We start from the raw sequence: 11,439 nt of genomic DNA, 5'->3' as shown, positions 1-11,439 counted from the left end.
TATGTTGTTGGATCCAACATTGGACCCCTGGGGTTTTTCCGACTTCACGCACATGCTCTAACGGCACTTAGGCAGTTCCAGGATGCATAGGGGAAATCCCTGATGGGGTGAACCAGAGCGAATCTTGAGATAATATGGATCCATCCTTTCCACCACATGTCCATATGACCTAACCAATCTCAAATTAAGGCATAATGCCACGGGGCACTGCCGCTGGGATGTACGCAATGATGTAGACCGCGCGGTCAACGGATTAGGGTTTCTCTGCATGCCGCACCTCGGAGGGTGGGAATTTCCCCAAAACTTGTGTGTGTCCACATGGTGTGTACACGTGGTGGTATGTTGTTGGATCCAATATTGGACCCTGGGTTTTGTCCGGCTTCATGCACATGCGCTGACGACATTTAGGCAGTTGGAGGATGTATAGGGGGAACTCCCTGAAGGGGTGAACCGGATGGAATCTTGAGATAATATGGATCCATATTTTCCACCACATGTACCTATGACCTAACCAACCTCAAATGAAGGCATAATGCCACCGGGGCACAGCTCACCGGGATGTAGTCAATGATGTAGACCACACAGTCAACGGATTAGGGTTTTTCTGGATGCCGCAAAATTTTCCAAAACTTGTGTGTGTTCACATGGTGTGTACACAAGTGTGGTGGTATGTTGTTGGATCCAACATTGGACCCCTGGGGTTTGTCCGGTGATGTCTACGTTCCCCCTCCTTTCCTGTAGACAGTGTTGGGCCCCCAAGAGCAGAGGTTTGTAGAACAGCAGCAAGTTTTCCCTTAAGTGGATCACCCAAGGTTTATCGAACTCAGGGAGGAAGAGGTCAAAGATATCCCTCTCACGCAACCCTGCAACCACAAAGCAAGAAGTCTCTTGTGTCCCCAACACACCTAATAGGTGCACTAGTTCGGCGAAGAGATAGTGAAATACAGGTGGTATGAATAAGTATGAGCAAGTAGCAACGGTGCCGAGAAAAGTGCTTGGCGTGTAATTGATGGTGGTGGTATTGCAAGCAGTAGTAACGCGATAGAAACCAGTAAACAAGCAGTAGTAACTCAGCAGTAGTAACGCAGCAGTAGTAAACAAGCAGTAGTAACTCAGCAGTATTTAGGAACAAGGCCTAGGGATTACACTTTCACTAGTGGACACTCTCAACATTGATCACATAACAGAATAGATAAATGCATACTCTACACTTTTGTTGGATGATGAACATATTGCGTAGGATTACACGAACCCTCAATGCCGGAGTTAACAAGCTCCACAATAATGCTCATGTTTAAGTAACCTTTAGTGTAAGATAGATCAACGCTACTAAACCAAGTACTAACATAGCATGCACACTTGTAACCTTCATGCATATGTAGGAGGAATAGATCACATCAATAATATCATAATGATAATTAACTCCACAATCTACAAGAGATCATGATCATAGCCTACGACAAGAACCACACGGTGCACGCACTAGTCACCTTTACACACATGCAGGAGGAATAGAACTACTTTAATAACATCACTAGAGTAGCACATAGATAGTAGTGATACAAACTCATATGAATCTCAATGAGATCATTGTATTGAAGTACATGGAAGAGAGATGAACCACATAGCTACCGGTACGGCCCCGAGCCTCGATGGAGAACTACTCCCTCCTCATGGGAGCAGCAGCGGTGATGAAGATGGCGGTGGAGATGGCAGCGGTGGCGATGGAGATGGCAGCGGTGTCGATGGAGAAGCCTTCCGGGGCACTTCCCCGCTCCGGCAGCGTGCCGGAACGGAGATCCCGTCCCCCGGATCTTGGCTTCGCGATGGCGGCGGCTACGGCAGGTGTTTCGTGGGTTTCGTCAATTGGTATCGGGTTTTCTGATCCAGGGGCTTTATATAGGCGAAGAGGCGGCGCAGAGGGCTGACAGGGGGCCACACCATAGGCGGCGCGGCCCCTCTCGGCCGCGCCAGCCCTAGGGTTTGGTGGCCCTGTGGCCCCCTCCGGTCCTTCCCGGGTGTTCCGGATGCTTCCGATGAAAATAGGAACTTTGGCGTTGATTTCGTCCGATTCCGAGAATATTTCGTTACTAGGATTTCCGAAACCAAAAACAGCAGAAAACGAGAACCGGCACTTCGGCATCTTGTTAATAGGTTAGTTCCGTAAAATGCACGAATATGACATAAAGTGTGCATATAACATGTAGATAACATCAATAATGTGGCATGGAACACAAGAAATTATCGATACGTTGGAGACGTATCAGCATCCCCAAGCTTAGTTCTGCTCGTCCCGAGCAGGTAAAACGATAACAAAGATAATTTCTGGAGTGACATGTGTCGTTGCCTAATCGACGGTACCTCGGAGGAGGGATCCTCACGAGGGGGAGAAGAAGTAGGGGCCATAGGGCGGAGTGCACACGGGACGGTGGTACGCGAGTTACCCAGCTTCGGAACACCTCGCACGATGACAGGGCCTACTCGCTGCTTGTCCGGAATTATCCGGGCGCTTTCGCGTTGTTACAATGAGTTGTGGTTGTCAACGTGCCTCTAGGGCTCCCGGGATCCGGCTTATAAAGGCGCACGGATCTAGGGTTTACATGGAGAGTCCTAGCCGGATTACAGACAGCCTAACTACGGTACAATATCTTGCCGTGCACGTCACGGATCCGCCTTCCATATACGTCGTATCGGATCCGGGTCCCTCATGGGCCTCCATGGATCCGGGTTACTTCGTGTCGGTACGGATCCGGCCCGCCGATCCCGGGCCGGACTTCTCCCTTCATGATCAACAAGCAACCGGGCCGCCCGATGGGCCACATGCCTCATCACCGTCTGTGGGCCACCCGGGCTTGCCGGATCTAGGCACTGTCGATGGTACACCTATGAAGTATACCCACAACAGTAGCCCCCAGAGTTCTCCGAGTTTCGCCTGCAGCTTCCGCCTTGCTCGGTCCAACACGATCTCCGGCAAACGTTGGTAACGCGGAGAAACTTGAAGAACTCCAACTTTGCATTTTCTTCTTTTTCCCAACTTATAGCCGGAAAATGCTCCCATCCCGCGGGACTTCATCCATCGACGTTCCAAAGAACATTTCCGGGTTACTACCCGTTCGAATGAGAGACAACGTATTTACCCGGAATCTTAAGAGACTCAAACGGCTTCGGAAATCCTTCATCTTCGGATCACGCTCAATAACGGAAATTCCGTATTTCCCGCGCACAACTTCCTTGTTTCCCGCGCTAAAATTTCGCAGATGCAAATCTTCAGCCGGAATTTTCGGGAGTGCATGGTCAATTTACCTCCACGTCGTTTTACCGCATTTGACCTAAACACGTGTCAACCATCCAACGGTGTGACCGTTCAGTTTCCACCGTCGGATCCGGATCCCGAATCTCCGAGCGCGGCCTATAAATACCCCGCGGCCCGGTAAAAATTCATTCTTTCACCCCCTTTCACCACATCGTCTTCCTCCTCGCGCCGCGCCGCTCGCCAGATCTCAACTCCGGCGACCTTCGCCACAGCGAACTTCACGCGCCGCCGAACCAAGGCTCCCCTCGCACCAAGATCATCACGGTTGAACGAGAAACTTGCTCCGCCGCCGATTCGTGGTAACGCGGGTTGATTTCTTCCAAGTCCGGCGACCTCTTCTCCGCCGGAGCTCCGTCGAGCCACCGCGCCATTAGCGGTAAGTACGCCGGCTTTGTAGAAGACAACCTAGTGTAGAGGTTAGGCTTAGTGATCCGGGTACTTAAATATTTTGTATGGGTGCAGCCGGAAGCATGCCATTCGAATCTTCACTTTGCACTGGTAGCTCTTCGAGTAGCCCGGATCCCAATCAGATAGAACCCATATGCCCGGATCCTATATCATTCCTACCACCATATGTTTCCGACATCAGACTAGCTCAACCTTTTTCCGCATCTTCCAGACACCGCTCCAAGCCGGATTCCTACCCTCCAAGAGCTCCGAGAAGAACTCGAAGGGCAAGCTCGGATGGCAGCCAAAGTGCAGGAGGTGGAAAACAAGAAGGCGTCCAAGGCCCGGATCCGCGAAGGAGAACGTGGTCAATGGTGGCCTTGCGAGACCACCGACGTGGAGCTTAGAGAGCTCCAGAACGAAGGAATGATCTCCTCTCATTGGAGTTTCACGCGTGATTCCGTCGTCCCCAAGCCGGAAGCCGGAGAAGTTGTTATGACTAAGGCTTGGGTGGAACGCGGACTCTCACTCCCCTGTTCGGAATTTTTCCTCTCCATCCTCAGCACTTACGGGCTCCAGCCACACAACATTTGCCCGAACTCTTATCTTCTTTTGTCCAACTTCGTGACTCTCTGCGAAGGACATCTTGGGATCCGGCCAGACGTCAAGTTGTGGCAGTTCTTTTTCCGGGTGAAGAAAGAAACCAAGGAGAAAGCTATGGTGAACTCGCGGCAAGCATGACTTTTATGCTCCGCCCTAGTCGCATGTACCCTCCTCATGACTCCCACGAATCCGTCCGGTACTCGGAACGCCGGATGGTTTTATGAGAAGAACGCCTCGGCTCCGAAGGTCCACGAAGGCCTCCCCCGGCTTCGTCAACGAGCCTCCGGAAGAGCTTGCGAGTTGGAGCTTCGTTCCTTCGCTCGCCCAGACCCCAATTCTGGAGAAGGCTGCGCGGAGAATCTCTTGGCTAGTCCATGACGGACTAACCGGAGCCCAGCTCACACTCAGCTGGTTTTCTCGGAGAATCCAGCCTCTACGCTATAACGCGCGCCTGATGTGCGCCTATACCGGGGCGGATGATCTTCTCCGAGTAACCCGCCACGACCTTCCGGCCGATTCTCTGAAGAGAAGGTTCAAGACGCTGGTGAAGATTCCGAGGGGCCAACAGGTCCCGGAATTGACCAAAGACATTTTTACAAACGATCAGTGTCCTCCGGTAAGCTCTGTTCCTTTCAGTGCTTCAAACTTCATAAGTATTTAGATGTTTTAACTTAGCTTTTATCCATCCTCCTTCCAGCTCAGTGCTTTGGCGGAGGAAGACTTTCGCGCCATTCTCCGCGTCCCCGTCACCGAAGACACGGCGGAGGAGGTTCCGGACGACGACGAGGAGGAAGAGGAACAAGCGCCCGCAAGGCGCCCCTCGACCTACAAAGCGTCCCCGCGCCAAGGCTTCCGGCTCTGAAGCCGGAGCTAGCGGCGAGGCCTCCGCCAAGAAGCCGAAGACGGTAAAACCACCTCCGCTAGACTCAAGAAAAGCGGAGCGTGCACGCATAAGGATGCTTTCGACGGCCGGCCAAGGCACGCGCCCCATCATCCCCGGCGCCCCGTAAGTTTCCGAGTCATGACGCGATTTTAACTTAACGAAATTATCTCTTGTCTAAACCCTTTCACTTGTTTGCAGGAACCCGAAACCCGCCGCCACGCGGACCGCCAGCCAGGAGCCCATTACCAAATACATGAAGAAATCTCCGGCAGTCGGTCCAGCTACTCCAGCTCCGCCAAGTGCTTCTCACCCCACTCCTCAGCCCATCTCCTCCTCGAGGCTGACCCGTCCCCCCCTCCCGCCACCAACACTCCACCGGAAATTATTCCGGTCAGCAGCGACAAGGTAAGTGGAGAAGATCCCAAGGCCAAAGGCCCTGCCCAAGAAGATGCAGGAGAACAAGGCCAAGGAGGGGCTGAAGTCACTTCTTCTGAGAAGGCCGGAGATGGCGCTGGCGACATCGTCGTTTTTCCGAAGAACTTCGGAGATCCGGTCGACATCACTTCCACCCCCAAAGCGTATGCTACCAAGTTCTTCAACAAGCTGTCCGAGGCGGAGAAATGGGAGCTTGAACAAGACCTGCTCAACGCCATGCTGAACAATGCTCGGGGGAAGCCTCGATTCCGGGACGTCGGAAATCCAGGACTTCAAGAAAAATGTTGGCCAGCTCTGCGACCAACTCATCTCGCAAGCAAAAGGTACTCCCCAGTAGCCCCCAAGCATGTAAGCGGAAACTGAAAAAGTAGTTAGCGCTTAGATGCTTAGAGAAAGATTACTTCCGGGAAAGTTTTTTATAATGAACCAGTAGCCCCCAAGCATCATGGCGGAAAGGTTCCAGCATTGATGCTTTAAGAGAAACCACTTTTATAGGCGGAATTTTTACTCCTGCACTGTTTAACTTTTTCAGGAACAGCAGGCGCTGCACTATGAGCTGCATAAGAACATTGCCTTGCAGCGCCGCGTTACTATGAGTCAGGCGGAAAGTATCCGGACCCTGAAGGATGAGAATGCAGATTTGGCTAAACAACTGGCGGACGCCCAAGGTTGGTTTCCGCCTTCTGCTTTACTAACCAATTTCCGACTTTGAACTTATTATTAACTTATACCATTATAGGCGCATCCTCTTCTCTTGCTACAGCCTCAACCGAACTTGAGAACCTGCGCTCCTCGTACCAAGAATTGGAGACGAAGCTAAAGGAGGCGGAACTTAAGAAAGAGCAAGCCGAAAAGCAGCTGGCGGAGAAAAACTCCGAGCATGCGAAGGAGAAAGCGGAGCTGAAATTGAAGCTAAACGTTGACGAGTGAAACTATCAAATCTCAGCTAAAAGAGCTCAATGGACTCCGGAAGTATATGGAGACCGCAGAACAGCACTCGGGATTTGCTCAATGAGAACATCTTGGGTACCGATACTAGAACCTTGCCCGGATATTTGTTCCGACACTTTACTTTATGCTTATGTCCTCACTCGTTGTGTGCGGAACCGCTTGGGTATTCCGAAGAGCGCCGGAATTTGTTCCCGCGAGATGACCTTCTTCAACTTGCGGTGCGATGACCGCAAAGATCTCATCTCCGCCTCCCGCAAGATATGCCATAACTTATCCATCAAGAGGAGTCGTACTTGCGACGTCCGGAAACTTATTGGAAAGATGGATGTTCGCCGGAGCTGGTAACGGATCCGCAAGCGTCGTCAGCCCGAGGCGCAGCCGCAATGGCCTTGACCATGTGCCTAGCGCATCATGCGGATCTTGATCTTGATCGGGTAACCACGGGCGTTCCTGCGGATGCGGATGTTAGCGCTCTCCCGGATGCGATGAGCGGCTACGACACCCGTATCGCGCGTAGGATCCGGCATGAGGAATTCTACGACAAGGTCGTCCTTCCCGCCGACGAGTCCTTAGAAGCGGAACTTCGTAAGGAACTCGCTGCCAAGGCGCGACTCGCGGAATCCGGAACCCAGTTTACCTGGACCAGCTCGAAGAATACTCCCCAAGAGGAACCCAAGACCAGCACCGCTGCCTCTGAAGAAAGTGATGAAGACGTGTCTTCTCCGGCCGAAGGCGCCAAGGAACAGGATCCAGAAGGCAAGACTTCTCCGGCTAAGGGGGAATGAGAACTTTTATTCCTGCGGGAAAAACAATGCATCATTTTGGCCCCAGCGAGGGTTTGTAATAAGACTAAATTCTTAAGTAGCTAGGAACGAAACGATTATGCACAGGGCGGAAAAAACTTATCCTGCTATCCGTTTAATATTATGTGCATGTTTCGTTTTTTGTCGGAAAGCAAGTGCTGATCTTGTTATTCTCCGGCTTGCCCGCTTGACCTTCCACGAGCCGGAAAACCTTAGCCGGAAACGCTCGCCAGCGGCGACGAAGCCCAATGGCAATCCGTCCATAACCGCGGAAACAAGCCCCCAGGCGTAGGTGCCGGAAATCGCTACTAGGAATCCACGAGTTCGCAACAGTATAACAACTTAATCGTAAAACTTAAGCTTACGTCCTAAAGGACGATTTTGAAAATCACAACTTTCATACACGCCTAGGCGGAAATATCCAGCTCTGCGGTTTTAGTCGGAAAAAACATACACGATCTAAAATGAACAAGTAAAGGAGGTAAAAGACTCAAAGAGTGAACCATAAGCTTTATTTCATTGATCATGTATAATTATTACAGAGTTTGTAACTCGAAAAAATATGCTAAGTGTAGAAAGGACGTAGCTGTGCTATATTCCAAGGGCGATCTGTTTCATCGTAGATGTCATCCGGATCCTCACGCTTGCGTTTCCGGCGCCAGTTAGCGGGTCTATCCCTTAGCTCGCGGAAATCAACAAGGTAGTACGACCCGTTGTGAAGTACTTTGCTAACGACGAAAGGTCCTTCCCATGGGGATTGCAGCTTATGGTCTTTCACCTGTCGAAGGCGGAGGACCAGGTCTCCTGCCATGAAGGAGCGTTTCCGGACTCGACGACTGTGATAACGTCGGAGCCTTTGCCGATAGATGGCGGATCTTTGGTCCGCTAAGTTCCGAGCTTCCTCGACCAGGTCCACAGATAGCTGTCTGGCCTCGTCGACTGTTTCTTCATTGTAGGCGGAAACTCGCGGTGAATCGTGGATGATGTCGGAGGGGAGCACGGCTTCGGATCCGTATACCAGGAAAAAGGGAGTAAACCCCGTTGATCCGTTAGGGGTAGTTCGTAAACTCCACGGAACGGCTTCCAACTCGTCAGCCCAAGCTCCAGCCTGCTCGTCGCAGCGGTCCTTCAAGGCGTGGTTTAATTCCTCGATAATATTAGGCCGTTAGCCCTTTCAACCTGACCATTGGACTGTGGATGAGCCACGGATGCGAGGTCCAGCCGTATCCCCATTGTCTCACAATAATCCTTTAATTCTCCTTGAGCGAAGTTCGTGCCATTATCTCGTGATTATGCTCGTGTGGGATGCCGAATCTCATCACGAGGCTGCAGACGAATTTTAGTGCCGTAGCACCATCGGCTTTTCTCACCGGCTTGGCCTCGATCCACTTGCTGAACTTGTCAACGACGACCAGGAGGTATTCACAACCGCCAGGAGATGATCTTTTCAATTTACCAACCATATCGAGCCCCCGCACCGCAAATGGCCGGGTGATAGGTATGGTCTTCAGCTCTTGGGCTGGAGCGTTTGGTTGAGTAGCGTAGTACCGACAACCTCGGCAGGTCTTGACTATCTTATCAGCATCTTCTTTAGCCGTGAGCCAATAAAAGCCTAGCCGAAAAGCTTTTGCAACGAGTGATCCGGGAGCGGCATGGTGCCCGCAATCCCTCGCGTGGATCTCTCCGAGGATTTCAATGCCATCTTGATTGGAGACGCATTTGAGAAACACCCCCGTTGCGCTTCGTTTGTAGAGCTGTCCATCGACAATTGTGTAGGATCGTGCTCGTCTGATGATCTGGCGCGCGAGGACCTCGTCCTCCGGCAGCTTCTGATCGATGAGGTAGTCCAGGAAAGGCTGTGTCCAAGCCGGAATGGTAGCCAATACCTCTTTAGCCGGAGACACTGCCACATCCGGGTTTTCCGGGTTAGCGCCCTTCACCGAGGGTATCCGGAGATGCTCTAGGAAAATTCCAGGCGGAATTGGTCTTCTCGCCGGATCCGAGCTTGGATAGCATATCTCGCCGCCGTATTGTCGTCTCTTCGACGTATTTGACTTCGTATCCGAGGAAGCACTTGGCGAGCTCGTCAACTTCGTCTCCGTAGGCCGCCATGACGGAATTTCCGGCGTTCCAGGTTCCGGCTACTTGTTGTGCCACCGAGGTCGGAATCTCCGCAAGCATATGATGTGCTTGATCCCGATTTCCTTAGCGATGCGCTGCACCGTGTAGTAGAGCCTCGTATTCCGCCATGTTATTTGTAGCTTCGAAGTGGATCTCGCGGAACATATCGCAGCTTCTTCTCCGGTAGGGGACTTCGTGGTGACTCCGGCTCCCGAGCCTTGATGCTGCTTGGATCCGTCGAAGTGCATGACCCATGTTTTCGGTTCCGGCTCCGGACTTGCATCCGGAGCTTCGTCCAATCTGCAACGAAATCTGCCAAGACTTGGGATTTGACCGCAGTCCTTGGCTTGTAAGCGATGTCGAAGGCGGATAATTCGATGCCCCATTTAGCTGTTCGTCCTGTTGCGTCAGCGTTGTTGAGAATTGTTGACAGCGGAGCTTTACTCACAACTGTTACTGGGTGCTCTTGAAAGTAGTGTCTCAATTTCCGGCTGCCTAGGAATACTCCATAAGCTAGCTTCTGAAAGTGAGGGTATCTTTGCTTTGACTCCGTCAGCACCTCGCTTATGTAGTAGACAGGTCTTTGGACGTCATATTCATGACCTTCTTCCTTTCGCTCCACCACGATGACGAGGCCGACGACCTTGTTGGTAGCCGCCGGATAAAGGAGCATTGGCTCGACTCTACCGGGGCTGCCAAGATAGGTGGGGAGGTAAGTATTTCCTTCAACCCACGAAGAGCTGCGTCGGCTGCGTCGTCCCGCACAAATTTGTCCGTTTTCTTCAGCAGCTTGTACAGCAGGTAGCGCCTTCTCGCCAAGACGGCTAACAAACCTCGCTGATTGCCGCGACGCAACCGGTTAGCCGTTGCACATCTTTGAGACAAGTTGGTCGTTTGATGCACAGGATTGCCTTGATCTTTTCCGGGTTCACCTCAATGCCTCCGTGAGAGACTATGAAGCCAAGGAGTTTTCCGGCTGGCACGCCAAAGACGCACTTCAGCCGGATTCAACATCATCTTGTACCTGCGGAGGTTGTTGAAGGTTTCGTGAGGTCGCTGATCAAGTCGGATCCTTTCCGGGTCATGACCGCGATGTCGTCGACGTAAGCGTGCACGTTCCGGCCAATTTGGTCCTTCGAGCACCGCCGCATCGTACGTTGGTAAGTAGCCCCTGCATTTTTCAAACCAAAGGGCATAGTAACATAGCAAGTAAGTACCAAACGGGGTAATGAATGAAGTCGCCTTTTGGTCGGATTCCTTCATCCGGATCTGATGGTACCCGGAATACGCATCAAGAAAACACAGAAGTTCCGCCCCGCCGTCGAATCAATGACTTGGTCAATGCGCGGCAGGGGGAACGGATCCTTCGGGCAATGTTTGTTCAAGCCGCAGTAATCGATGCACATTCTTAGTATTTCAGTTGTTCTTTTTGGGTACAAGGACGGGATTCGCGACCCAATCGGTGTGGATAACTTCTATTACAAAACCTCGCTTCTAGTAACTTTGCTAGTTCCATTCCTATGGCGCGGCGCTTCTTGTCTCCAAAGCGTCGCATAGCTTGCTTCACCTGGTTTAGCCCCTGGATTGATGTTGAGGTAGTGCTCGGCGAGTTCCCTAGGTACTCCGGACATGCAGAAGGTTGCCATGCGAAGATATCCATGTTAGCGCGGAGGAACTCGACGAGCGCGCTTTCCTATTTGGGGTCCATGTTGGCTCCGACTGACACCTGCTTGGAGGAGTCACCCGGAATGAGGTCATGCTTCTTGGTTTCTATCGCGGGCTTGAAGGAGGTTTTCTCGCTCGGAGATCTCGCTTCTTTGTGGTCTCGCATCTCGCCGGATCCACCGCGGCTCCGTAGCCTTTCAGCCTCTTCTCCGGAGATCACGTACTCGCAAAGGCAGCTTCGCCCAGCTCGCACTCATGGGCCTTTTTGTAGTCTCCGG

This window comes from Lolium rigidum, chromosome 2 (genome assembly GCF_022539505.1).
Source record: "Lolium rigidum isolate FL_2022 chromosome 2, APGP_CSIRO_Lrig_0.1, whole genome shotgun sequence".
NCBI lineage: Eukaryota > Viridiplantae > Streptophyta > Magnoliopsida > Poales > Poaceae > Lolium > Lolium rigidum.
The sequence above is the reverse complement of the archived record's forward strand: the minus strand, read 5'-3'. Positions refer to the sequence as shown.